This window comes from Chenopodium quinoa, unplaced genomic scaffold, assembly GCF_001683475.1.
Source record: "Chenopodium quinoa cultivar QQ74 unplaced genomic scaffold, ASM168347v1, whole genome shotgun sequence".
NCBI lineage: Eukaryota > Viridiplantae > Streptophyta > Magnoliopsida > Caryophyllales > Amaranthaceae > Chenopodium > Chenopodium quinoa.
Genome location: NW_018745105.1, coordinates 2,814,404 through 2,827,851, shown reverse-complemented (window position 1 = coordinate 2,827,851; position 13,448 = coordinate 2,814,404).

The window sequence follows — 13,448 nt, the reverse complement described above, 5'->3', positions numbered from 1 at the left end:
ATAGTTTGTCGCCTGGCGACAGGCCTGGCGTCGCGGCAACATGTCTGTCGCTTGGGGTGTGTTTGGCGACAGCGTCGTGTTTTATTCTTTTCGAAACTCTGATTCTTTTTTATCATATCCGGCTGATTTTTAATCACCAACTCTCATCAAGAAATTCTTGATATACTCTCTCTCTCTCTCTCTCTCTTTTCTAAACTAGCCTTCTCACATACAAAATTCTGCATTCACAAGATCTAGACACACCTAGCCAAGTTCAAAGTTGTCTTCGCCCTAGACGTGAAAGAAAGAGATACGAGGCATCCAAGTAAGTACTTTAATTGTTTAATTGATATTATGATATAGAAATCATGTTTAGGTTGTTATTTTGATTCATAGTATCATGTTTAGGGTAATTTCTAATATCAAGTATGATTAAAAGAAGGTTTCCTAGTATCATGTCTAGGGTAGAGAATAAGTTTCTTAAATCAATTATGATTTCTGTGATGCTTCCTATTTTCTTTCCTAATATTGATGTTAGTATCATGTTAGGGCTAAATCTTTGATCTTTAATGTTTAGTGACATGCTAGGGTTTGTTATTAATCTTGTTAGTATCATGCCTAGAATCTTGCTATTAATATTATACTTTAACATGATTATAATTGTTATTTTATGATTATTATTATGTTGCTTGATGCTTATTTATTGTTATTACTTGATCACGCCTTTTATGCATGTTTGAAGGGAATTGGTACTTGTAATCACGCTTAATAAGATAATTAATAATCTTGTTTAGGGATAATTTGATTATAATTCAAGTGATCGCCAATAATAGATTTGTTTGTGCATTAATATTCAACCAACATAGATTAAACAGGTTTAGGGTAACCTAATGATTGCATATTAGTCAGAAAGCGCATATGAATATAAGAAGAATAAAGTAGAGGCCTATTATTAGGGCGGGTTCAATCTCTTTTAGGTTGGATTTGTACCTTCATCCCCGAACTTCCAGTCATGGCTCTAGAACTATTGGAGTTAACGATCTCTTGGATCGTTAAGGGGTGTAACCTTCACCCTATGAACGGTTTACAAGTTCCTAAAACTTGTTGGCGACTCTTTTACTCTAGCTTCTTTCCCTTTGGACGCCACCATACTTAAGTGTATGATCACAGTGGGGTTCAAGTTTGGGGTAATGCTTGAAATATTGCCTACTCTTACTCTCATACCAATTGTTAGTTCAGACAAACACTACAAGAGGGGGTGAATTGTATGTGAGTTCCTATTGACTATTTCTCAAAGAATGTAAAACAAACTTTAAAGGAACTTTCAATGCACACCATATTTTACGAGTAAACCTTCCAAGGCCCAACTAGAAGTAAAACCTCGACCCTTCTAAGGGATTTCCAAAACAAACCAATTCACTATAATAGGGCAAACTTCTCAAGTTACAATCCTATTATAATCAAACCACTACTCACAAGTTCTAGAATAAACTTGATACACAGTAGGACCCTATCCTACCCAATCTAAGTCCCTGACTTAGACTCACTCGTACTCATTGAGTACTATTCTCACTATTGTATGCAATGATAATTAAACACACACACACACCCAAGAACCCAACCAATTACAAAGTAGAGACACTATTATATGAGAGGCAAGCAATGCATGAAATCTGAAACAACTGTGACAAAGCTAAAGACTTGACAAACTTACACAATTAAACACTCTTAGATTTTCTTCAGGCATAAACTCACCGAAAATGAATTTTCGAATCTCTACTATTTATACAAGACTAGCTTGTATAGAAAGTAGAGTTTTAAAAAGATAACCATGTAAATTTTCCTTAATCCAAAAACAAGGTTTTAAGTAAATATTTTAGAAGAAAATCTTTTAGGAAATTTAATAAAGATAGATTATCTCAAAGAATAAAATCTTTTTGATAATCGATTTTTAAAGAAAGTAAATCTTGTTTAATAAAAATCTTTTCCTAAAAACTTATCTTTTTAATTTTCCAATTTTAAGAAGCTTGCCAAGCTTTTGTCATGTTTCTAATAAATATCATGCATAACCTACTTAACATATTTACAACAATTACTAAAGATAAAAAATTATTAAAACTAAATTGCTGCGTCAATACTCTGAATATATGTGGGATGCTTTGGCTTCACGCAGTCCAAGACTAAGTTCCTGCTGTCAATTTCCTTCCAGTTTCAACCTGGAACTTCACAGACCAATTTCTTCCAAAACTTGTTGTCTTCAACGTACTCCAAGTCAATTTCTTGCCTTGTTGTCTTCAGGTTCCTGTTAAGGAACTTCATTAGTTCCTGTGAGGGAACTCTTCTTCTCTCTTTCTGAACTTTCCTTGAGCTCTCTAGAATGTCTTTATAAACGAGGCTACTGTTCCACTTCCAAAGTCAACTTCACCTATCTAGATTACAGCACTTAGAAAACTCTTATTAGTTTGAAGTTTGATTAGTTTAAGTTCATCATCATCAAAACCTTTAAGCTTCAACATACTCGATTATCCTCGAATAGAGGCTGAAATCAAGTTTGCTAGATTGTCACACCAAATAAAGGTTGCTTGCTCGATTGTTCTTGGACAGATGCTAAAGATACGATTGCTCAATTGTCCCCTAATAGAGGCTAAAGATACATTTGTTCGATTATCCTTGAAACGAGGAAGTTTGTTCGATTGTCCCTGGTTGAAGCTACGTTTGTTCCCGAAACGAGGACGTTTGCTCTATTATCCCTGAATAGAGGCTAAGAAATGTGTTTAATGATGACGATGGTACTGTCAATCAAGTGCGTCTAATTGTATAGGAAATGAGTGATGTACCTAAGACCTCCAAAATGGACTTAGATTGCCAAAGGACTCGTATGGTGATTGACTCATGACTTGACTGACTGACTCAACAAAGCTAGTCTTGACATGACATGAAATGTGTATGATTTGAGATTGTTTGTGTATGTGTATAATTTGAGTGTGGTCTTGCAAACACAAAAAACTAGAATGCAAAAATATTCGTTGTTTTTTGTTATAAGTGGAAGGTACTGACTTTTTCCCGAAAAAGAAAGATGAGGAAAATGAAGGTTTGAAATTTTTTTTTTTAAAACTTTCCCAAAATTAAAAATTTTAGAAAAGTTTTTTAACTTCCTCAAAAGACAAGTTTTAGAAAAGTTTTTTTGAACTTCCTTTAAATTCATAGCGCACGTTCCTTTAAATTGCTTTTCATATTCTTCCCATACATTCCTTTAAATTGCTTTTACACCTAAGTTGATGAGTAGAACTCCAAGTATCGTAAAGGGACTTTGAATTGCTTGAAAACGATGGTTATAATGGATATAACGACGATCAAAAGCTCAAATTACAATGATTCAGATCGTATTGTCTTCTCGATCCTAACTCAACTTGGCTATGGTTTGTAGATTTGGGTTGGGCTAGGAAAGGGTTCAAATGGATGTTTAGGTTAGGAAATGATTGGATAAGGTAGATTAAAATAAAAGTGGGCTAGGAGTTTAAATAATTCATAATTCTGATGTGCAACCTGACCAATTGGGGGTAAAAGGTCATTCATCACTGAGTTTGGGTAAGGGAAACACAATTATGTGCCTTAGAAGGCCTTAATCGTTTTATCAAACTTAAATGAATCCAAATATGGCTTAATTTTTTTTGTTTTAATGAAGCAACTTTAGAATATGGTGTAAAAAACCCCCAAACACTCTCTTCTCTCTCCTCTAACAAACCAAACCCCGTAAACCTAGGTGCTCGCCAAGATCCGGCGCTGCAGCCGTTTCTCCGACGAGTTTCCTCTGTTTTTGCCTCTTCTTAATCTGTGAGAATCGTGTTCGATCCTCTACGCGAAGAAAAAAGCAGATTCGAGACCTCAAAAAGGTTCAATTTCAGGTATTTCCTAATTAACAAGAAGTACGATTGGGTTAGTGTTACGGACGAAACAAGAATTCAAGGCTAGCCTTAACGCCGCCATTGAAAAGGGTATCGGTAAAAGATTTCCCCGACGGTTAGGGTTAGGGTTTTCTCTTTCCTTTGCCGAAGTTCAGTCAAGGTGGGGCGAGTTCTTGCGTTAAGCTACAAGATCGGTTCGTTGTCGTCCTAGTTGTGTTTCAGGGTGAGGTAATCGATCTGAGTTATACTTCTTCTTTTTAGGCCCTGTTTGGTTTGATGTAAAAGGTTTTCATGGAAAATGAATTTTCCATTTTTTTCCCATTTTCCTTTGTTTGGTTTGTTAAGGGGTGGAAAACAATTTTCCAAGGGTGGAAAATTCCATCCTTAATGATGGAAAACATTTTCCTTCCCAAAACAAGGGAAGCCACATTTTCCTCTCTTCTCCTTACCTCCTTTTTTTACTCTCCTCTCATTCATCCTTACATTTCCACTCTTATTTTTTATTTTCTTGGACTTTTCTTGTATGCAACCAAACAAAGGAAAACTAGTATGCAATTGTGTTTTTCTTTGAAAATATATTTTTCATGAAAACTAATTTTCCATTGAAAATGTTTTACATTAAACCAAACGGGGCCTTAGTGTTTTTCAAATTGCTCAATTTTAGCTTATTGTGGCTTTTGTTAGTGGTGGTTGGTTTTCTAGTTCTGTTCTTTGGTATAGTGGATCTCCATAAGGTTGTTGTCAGGTGTTGTTTAGACTCTAACCTTGTAAGGAGCTTATTAATTATTTTGGTGGTTGAGGTTATAAAGGATAAAGGAGTGTTATGGGAGTATTGTTTTGTGTTAGTTTCTGCCATAGGGGTTACAAGGTGTGATAATGCCTTGTTTGGTTCTAGGTTGATGGCGGTGAAAGCTTGTTTTTGTTTAGAAAAAGTTATGTTTGGTAAGGAGTTGGTGGGTGTTACTTGGTCCTTGTTCGTGTTCTCTTCGATTTCAATTGTCGAAAGATCTTTAAAGAATTGACTATGTTCAATTCACATTTAAACTTAGCAATGGTTTATCAAATCGTTGCCCTGAAGGCGTCTCCCCAAATGCAAAGTTTGGGGGTTTATAGCATGTCATTAAAGGTCTCTCTTCTTGAAGAGAAACAAAGAGTACCTATTTACGATATCGTGTTACAAGTTGTGATTCTTTTCACCCGATGTAGCCTTGACACTTCCTTCTTACCAGCTCTTTTGTCGTTAATCCTAGTCCTTTGTGGTTTGCTCTTCAACAACAAAAATTACTCCGTCCGCCTCAACTACTTTATTAGTTCTTGTGAAAACTCTTCAGATGTATGCTCCAAGACAAGTGAATTTGGTTTCAAGCAATAAAGACCCTTCAAACAAGAAGTTTTAAAGTGTTGTTATTGCTTATGTTGGTTTGTAAGAGCTAGTTTAGTTTTAAGTGTTTTGGTATAGTTTGTAATAGTTTGATTTTGCTGTTGTCAAAAAAAAAATAAAAAAAAAATAAAGATGGCTTAGTAAAAGTTTGTCATGCAGTTGTTCAAAGGTTCATGATGTACAAAGTAATGCTTATAATTCTACGACTCGTTCAAGATATATTCAAAATATAAAAAAATATGAGAAATAATGACTCCACATTTTATTTGGTACAACTTAGTTGTATCAAGATCTTATAAATTATATATATGATGTCCTTGATCAATGGGGTAGTATAATAATCCTCAATACAAACTCTAGTGTAGGTACTGTGACAGTTTATCTATATACTCTAGAATGGGTACGTAGCACCGTATGATGCGGAACATTATAGAGCTTGTGATCATGGAATGATTCATAGAATTGTGCCATATTCTAATACTAATACTACCTTCTTTTGGAAAAAAATATACATAGTTCAAAAAATATGCTTTTAGAAGAATTTATAGGTTTCAGTTGGGTCAATTTTGGTTCAGATTATTCCGGGTTGTTCATTCTTTCGGGTGTAGGTCGAGTCCGATTCGAGTTAAATTCATAACGGGTTTAATTTCAGGTCCGAGTTGTATTGAGTCGAGTTTGGTCGGGTTAATAGATGGTGCATTTGGGTTCGGATTAAGGTTGGGTCAGATAATTATTTGGTCGGGTAATCTTAAAGTTGGATCATTCTTGGTTTTGGTTCAAGTTCAATTCGAATAAATTCGATGTGGTCAAGTTAATTTATTTAATTACGCTCTGCATAATTTGTTCAAGCATTATCAAGATTTTATTACAACTATATACGAAGTAATAAAGAACAAAGGTATATAAAATTTTATTAAACCGTCCATGACTCGCTTCAATAACAGCTTGTATTGGGTTATAAACGTTTACATGTTCTAATAGGGTTGGGTACTAGTTCGGGTTTGAATTGTTGTCGGGTCGGTTTAAATCGGTTGACGGTGTCGGGTGCAGGTTCAGATTCAGGTCATAAAGTATTGGATCAAATCAGTTGTCGGTTAACATCATGTTGGATCAGGTCGGGTTACGGGTCACTAGTCTCACCCATTGTTCGAGTACAGGTCAGGTTCATATCATTACCGGTTCAGGTTGGGTTCTCGGGTCAAGTAAATTTTTGACAACTATAGCTTGAAACAAATGTCACAATTCTCACAACTCTGGAAAAAGAAAATAGTATAATAATAACGTGTACACAACATAATGTTCAGCACCAAATGAAATTACAAGGTTTGATAGGCAAAGATAGCAACCTAGCCGAATATGACCCGACCCGAAATTGACCCGACATTTGGACCCAAAAATTGACTCGACTTGACCTTGTTATCCGTTGAATTGATATCAACCCAAAACCCGAAATGATCTGACCTGATCTGACCCAATTATCCGTCATTCGGGTCTGGAACAGGTCGGGTTAATTCGGGTCGGGTCAATTTCAGGTCAATCTATATTTGGGTCGGGTCTTGTCGGGTCGATTCGGGTTCAAGTGAGTTTCGGATCAATGGTATTTCGGGTCGGGTATCAGGTTAACACTTCGGGTCAGGTCAATTCAGTCCAATTATCGGGTCAAGTTCGAGTAGGGTCAAATTCGGGTTAGGTCTATTCGGGTCAAGTCAATTTTCATTTATGTGGATGTAGAAAGTTGACCAATAATATATTCTAATTATCAATAAGTAAAAAATATAACAATTGAATATTAATAATATATTCATTAGACAATTCCAATAGTACTAGATACCCAAGACTTTATTGCTTCATATATATGATCACTATCATTGATTAATTGGTCAAAAATTCAAATTAGATAAAGTGAATAGTGGAAAAAAAAATTCAATATAACACTTAAAAGAAGAAGCTAAGACTCCTAAGAGTAATAGTAATAATAACAATAACAAAAATTAATGTTCCTAATCAAATGGAACTCTTTATTAATTACGAGTAATAAATTACGCACACATTTCAACAATATTATACACACAATGCTATATTGTTTAATTTATGTTATTTTCGATAAGTGTTTATTCGGGTAAAGTAATTAAGCCCTAAATCAGTTAACTCATTTTGAGTATTTGTTAATTTTTGGTCGCGTCATTTAGGGTATAGTTCGGATTACTTCGAGTTTCGAGTCCATTCGGGTCAATTAATGCGGATCAAAATTGGGTCGATCACTTCGGGTTTCAGGTCACTTTGGGTTAGGTTGCTTCAGGTATCAACTCAATTTCGAGTCTGGTCAATTCGAATATCGGGTCAATTTTGGGTCTGGTTAATTCGGATCGAGTCAATTTGGGTATCGAGTCTAGTTTGAGTCAACTTCACTTCTTGTCAGATATGGGTCAGGTCGGGTCAGCATTGTATTCGGGTCATGGGTTGGGTCATACGGGGTCGGGTCAGAATTGTCAACTCTGCCTTTAAAACCCTCTCCAATGGTAGATTCAAGTGAATATTTTTGGGGGAGAGTAAAATATTTTTTGTAATGTATACCAATAAGTTGGTATCTAAACTTAGCAACTTTATTTTGGAGTTGCTAAATTGAGAAGTGAGTATGGTATCACCATTAAACGTAAAAAGCAACTTGTTTCGGGGTTTTCTGATGTCCTGCGGGAGAGTTACAATTCCGAGACTGGAACCGGACGCCTGTACCTGCAAAACAAACGGATGCTCCGGATGATTGGAGATCCGCCTCCGACGGTCAAGTTAGTACTTGATTAAGGAGTAATTAATGCGGAAATTAAAGTGATTGGGTCTCTCTAGGTGAGAGTGTTTAATGTGTGTAATCTGCGTTTTTTGTGTAATCTCCCTTAATGAGGATTAAGGGAGGTATTTATAACCTCGGGAAACGTGTCAATCTAGGTTTAGGTTAACCTTGGGCTGATTGGGCTTCCCTCGGAAGTTGGGCCTAGGTGACCGGTTATCCCAGGTGTCATGGGAAGGACACGTGTCGTGTCGTAATTGGTCCATAGTGGACGGATCATTGCTTGACACGTGGCAGGCTCCTATTGGCCCATGTGACGGACACATGGCGGAACCTGATTGGTCCACTTGTCAGATGGTGATTGGTGGGGAAAAATCCCCTAATCATTTTCCCCTCACAGGTGGCACGTGACTGGTCACGTGTTACCTGTGACAGGTATCGCCCTGTAACAGGCGACGGCCTGCTACAGGTGTCACTCGGCAAGAGGCCGAGAGATTCTCCCGCCAAAATTTTGAATTCTGGAAGTGACCCTTCGCCTTCTCACTTCGCCTATATAAAGGAGTGTTGACTTCGGTCATTTTCACACTTGAAAACTTTGTGAGAGAACATTCGGACCCCTGAACTTGCTCTGACATTTTGGACCCTTTCTGCCTACCGCCTGCTCTGACAAGCCGACTGCAAAGGATTTTCAGAACTTCATCAATCGTCACTCGTTCAGGTAACCGTCGGTTCTCTTACTCTTAATTTTCTCTTTACTTTATTCTTTTTTGAAATGGCACCACGGAAGCACACGACACGACCTAGGTTAGTGATCAGCCGGTCACCGGAGACGGCTGAATCTAGGACTAGGAGTGCCGCCTGCCCTTTTCTGGACCCATCTTTGCCCTTTATACAAAGTCCGACTGTATTTGTGTCTATGCAGAGCATGATGGCCAGAACAAAAAAGACTGCCAGGATCTCAAACTCAGACGGCTCCTCCCACAGGGTGCCGATTAGTGAAACATCTGACCAGGCGCCAGATGTGGAAGTGAAACAAAGCGGCTTGAAAGCCGGCAGTTCTGAGGGAGGAGTCAAAGTGACCCCTTCCCATTTTACAGTTGACAATTCTACATTCTCTCCTGCTCCTTTTAAAGGAGAGGAGGCGGGCCCCTCCGGGAGAGGGGAAGAGTCGTCCTCTTCGGATTCGTCAGAGGACGATTCCGAGTCTAGCTCTTCTGGCCATGCTTCCCTGGACACAGAAGAGAAAAAAAGTCGCCTACAAGAGGCGAGGCTTTCTCACGCAGTTGAGAAGGGGGACGATTGGGCGGAGCCATCCGCCTCTCACCGAGAGCAAAATACCCCCTACTACTGCACGGTACCTCGGGGCCGGATCACGGCCATGCAAGAGAAAGTGGAGAGCTTTATCGCAAACCACACAATGGGCCCCGGCTTTTTAGTGTTCGTGCCGGATCCAGAAGACACAGTCGTATGGCCGGCTGGTACCAGTTATGATGGCGCCTGCTTTGGCTGCTACGAGGCGGCCATCAAGGCTGGGCTGCGCTTCCCACTACATCCAACTGTTCAGCGGATCTTGGATGGGTATGAGTTGGGGTTATGGCAGTTAGCCCCGAACTCCTGGGTCAACGTACTCGGCTATGTGGTCGGGTGCGAACTGCACGGGGTGGAGCCGAGCTTCGAGGCTTTTGCCCACATGAACTACCTCAGCCGGACCCCTAAGGCAGGCGGTATTGGCTGGTATCAATTGACGATCCACAGGGGCTACCTCATGACAAGAGGTAAAGCAAACAAATGGAAGGAATGGCGGAGCACCTTCCTCATCATTGAGAGTTCAGACACAGAGTTGAACAAGCGCTTCAACAGGTGGAACAGGAATCCGCCCCTTCTTGCAGGCGGCCGCAGCATGCCGCCTGTTCCCCCCAAGGCTAAGAAAGAGATCCTAGATAAAGGACTCTTCAAAGTAGAGTCGAAGGTGAACTCTACTTCAGGGGTACGAGAGCAAGTACCCCTGCACTGCGTCCCGAGCTTCAAATGGCTCTACGACGAGTACTTTTTGGCCGCCTGTGGCCTCAGCAGTCGGTGCTCAAGAGGTAGCCGGCCTGTCGAATACTCTGATGTTCCGTGCATTTCTTGTTATGACTTTTATTAACTTTGCTATTTGTTTTTGCAGCGGACGCCATGAGCAAAATTACCGCCTCCAAGACTGCGGCGGCCATGTTGCGGGCCTCCATCATGCAACAGTCTTCAACCGACTCCCCCAACAAGGGGGCACCCTTGGTGGGCTTCGAACCTTTCACCCTCTTTTTGGAGTTGTGTTTATGCATATACTGACTCTTTTCTTCTTTTTTAGACGGGCGCTCCAAGAGCTTCTTCTTCCCAACAGCCGGACCCCAAGCCCGGAGGACGACTGTTGCGAGCTCTCCTGGTTCTGCCAGGAAACATGCGGCGGCTGAGAAACAGTCGGCCACTTCTTCTAAAACTCCAACTGGGCCACCTAGAAGTATGAAATTGTCCTTGTAAATTTTAGACTTGCTCCCTTCTTTACTAGGTCTAATCCGTTTGTTTATGCTTGATGCAGCCGGCCCTCAGGAGCCTGACTTGGTCGAGGTGGCCAAGTCTATGATCAAGGCCGTTCCTCCAGCTGAAAGGGAGGCGGTCAGGGGTGTCGGCACCCTTGACCTAGACGGGATTGCAGGGGTCCTTGCTGAGGTATACTTAGCATATTTTTGAGTATTTGAATTCCAGGACGCCTGTTTTCTTTTTGTTTGGAAACTGACGCCTGTTCCCCTTTTTACTTAGGCCCTGCTCCGAGTGAACGGTCTTCGCAAGCCGCTTGACCGGAAGAACAAAGAGGTAAAGGCTGCAAAAGCTATGGCCGCCTCTGACTGTGATAAGGCAATGTTTCAAATTGCCCAAAATGAAGTTCTGACCATTGATATTCTTTATTATCAGGCGCAGGCTACCGCCGCTATCCGGGCTCAGTTAGAGGCGGCCCAGAAGAGGAATAGCGAGCTGGAGGCGACCATCAACAACCTCAAGGCCGAGCTGAGACCTCTTCACCAAAAGATGTCCTCATACGAAACCTTGGAGAAATCCTTGGCGAGCGTAAAGGAACGCCTGGTGACCCAGGAGAAGAGTCTTACTCAGGAGCTCTCGGAAAAGGCCGAGCAAGAAAAGAAAGAGCTGGTCCGGGAGATGATGGAAGACTCTGCTCAAATCCAGCGCATGACTTGGGGCCGCCTCTTCCCCAATGCCGACTTTGCCTCATGGGAAAAAACGTACCGCCAGTGTTCTGATAGATATAATCAAGAGATCCTGGCGGCTGCTGAGGAAGAGGCGTTGGAGGAGGAGGAGCAGCCGGTAGTGGCGCTTGTGCCGCTTGGGGGTAATGCATCAAAGAAGGATGCAGCTGAAGCCGAGTCCAGCAAGAAGAGTGCTGACCAGGCGGCAACTGCTGATATTGAAGATCTGCCCCCTTCTTAAGCTTTATGTCTTCTTCCCACGGCCTGCGTGCCGTTTGTTTGTATTTACCCGGCCAGGGGGCCGGGGCTCTGAATATTTTGCCGGTCTTTAATGACCGGCTTCCTTTTAATGAATATTTTTGTTTTGCTTCAAACTTGTTCAAGTATTGAATATTCTAATATCCAATTGTACACTATACCGACTGTTTTACATGGCCGATAATTGCAGACAGGTACATATAGTTAGTCACGCCGCCTATGCCCCTGGACGACTGGTCGTCTGTTTCCAGGCTAGACGATCAGTCGGCCATTTATCCAATCGGGATTCGAACCATTTTAAAGACTGGATCCCCTTTAGGCAGGCGGTTCTGTCATATAAAATTAACCAAGTAGGAAAGTGGTTTCCTACTTGTCATGTTTTTAGGCTAGAGACTTTAGGCCGTCTAGGCCGACTTTTCCCCGCCATATTTAATCTAGTGTGGGCCGGTGCTGTATGAACACCTTTTTAGTTTCATACTAAATTTTTAAGGAGTGACCAAGTAAACATGATTGTTACCTAGTCGGCAAGTAACTGAGTAGTAGAGGTATCAAGCGGTGGGTACCGGTTGTTCCCCTTTATTCGCCAATGTTTGTTGGATTTTAACTCATAGGTTGTTAACCTAGCAGGAGTAGTGGTTGAGAGCCCCTGTTTGCTAAAAACAGGCGGACGACTCATACCTTTTAGGCTCCATACTAAGTTTGAGAGAGTGACTATGAGTTAACTTTGGTGTTACTCAGTCGCCGTCATTCCTGCTTGAGTAGTAAAGGTACCAGGCGGCGGAGGCCGGCTGAACCTTTTGATTCGCCAATGTTTGTTGGCTATTAACTCAAGAGGTACCCCCTGCATTTATCCCAAGTAATACAGGCGGTCATCTGACTCAGATGTCAACTGCTACCACTGGTTTGGTTAGTGATAGAGTTATCCTTGTCTCAAAAACGGCTACGTGGTTGCCCTTGGGGACAGTCGTATAGGTGCCATGTAATTAGTTTATAGAGAAATGTTCCACCCAAAAGGGAGCTGCTCTCTGCGACGAATTTCATCCGAAGGGATGCCGCCGGACGCCTGCTATGATGTAGGGACAGGTCGTATTAGTTTTGAAGATTGGATCAGTTGGCTTGGCGCCTGGTCTGATCATTCGGCCTGTGGCCTTGGTTAGTTCTTGGTGAACGTAGGTGCTAAGTAAAAGGAGGGTAGCCGCCTGTTTAGGCATAGGGTCGGCTAGGCCCTGATCATTTTTAGTTAAGTATAAGGGGGGTGGCTGTGTGTTTGGAACCAGTCGGCCCTCTTCTATAGAGAGTAGCCGACTATATGTCCAGACGGCATGCCCCTATGGTGATAGAGTAAAATATTCAATGGAGAGTAGCCGACTGTAAAGGTACAGGCGGCATGCCCCTCTGAAGATAGAGTAAAATACTCAATGGAGAGTAGCCGACTGTAAAGGTACAGACGGCATGCCCCTCTAAAGATAGAGTAAAATACTCAATGGAGAGTAGCCGACTGTAAATGTATAGGCGGCCTGCCCCTCTTAAGTAAGAATAAAAATTAAACATGGAGAATAGCCGACTGTTTGTTAGTAGGCGTGCCCCTCTTAGTACAAAATTAAAAATTAAGTATGCAAACTTTTATTAAGTAGCCCTTGACTATTTACATCATTCAAAAGAAATATTTCTTAAGATTATCTACATTCCAAGTTCGAGGCAACGGTTGTCCGTCTGGTGTTCCCAGACGGTAGGTACCGTCCCTGACCTCTTCACAGATTCGGTAGGGTCCTTCCCAGTTGGGAGTTAGTTTGCCAGACTCATTAGCCCTACCAACTGCTTCCATTTTTCTAAGTACAAAGTCCCCCACTTTGAGTGGACGCCTGTGTACTTTTTTGTTGTATGATCTAGTCATTCTCAGG